General features: G+C 57.2%; 1 pseudogene; it reads left to right on the top strand.

The window, feature by feature from the left end:
* Positions 1-79: 79 nt before the first annotated feature.
* LOC108525913 (BTB/POZ domain-containing protein 6 pseudogene) lies at positions 80-765 on the top strand (annotated as a pseudogene).
* The last annotated feature ends 6 nt before the right edge of the window (positions 766-771 follow it).

Genomic DNA, 771 nt, shown 5'->3' on the forward strand with positions numbered 1-771 from the left:
AACAATGAGCTCGTGGCCGACTGCACTTTGTCACTTTGTCTTGGGGCCCCGGGGCGACCAGGACGGTGCCCGCCCACAAGTACGTCCTGGCTATCTCAGCTCCGTCTTCTATGCCATGTTCTATGGGGACCTGGCGGAAGTCAAATCTGAAATTCACATTCCAGACGTGGAGCCCGCAGCCTTTCTGATCCTCTTAAAGTACGTGCACAGTGATGAGATCGATCTGGAAGCTGATACGGTGCTGGCCACTCTGTACGCTGCTAAGAAGTACATCGTCCCAGCATTGGCAAAAGCCTGCATCAACTTTCTGGAGACAAGTCTGAAAGCCAAGAACACCTGCGTCCTGGTGTCCCAGAGCCGGCTGTTTGAGGAGCCCGAGCTGACGCAGCGCTGCTGGGAGGCCATCGATGCACAGACCGAGATGGTCCTGCGGTCCGAAGGCTTTTGTGAGATAGACCGGCAGACGTTGGAGATCATTATCACTCGGGATCCTTCAACACCAAGGAGGCGGTGGTCTTCGAGGCCCTCCTGAACTGGGCTGAGGCAGAGTGCAAGAGGCAGGGGCTGCCAGTCATCCCACGAAACAAGAAGCATGTTTTGGGGCGAGCCCTCTATCTGGTCCGAATTCCAACCATGACCCTAGAGGAGTTTGCCAACGGCGCTGCCCAGGCAGACATCCTGACTCTGGAGGAGACCCACGCCATCTTCCTGTGGTACAGGGCCACCAACAAGCCCCGCCTGGACTTCCCCTGACCAAGAGGAAGGGCCTCT

This window comes from Rhinopithecus bieti, unplaced genomic scaffold, assembly GCF_001698545.2.
Source record: "Rhinopithecus bieti isolate Rb0 unplaced genomic scaffold, ASM169854v2 scaffold_36724, whole genome shotgun sequence".
In the NCBI taxonomy this organism is placed as follows: Eukaryota; Metazoa; Chordata; class Mammalia; order Primates; family Cercopithecidae; genus Rhinopithecus; species Rhinopithecus bieti.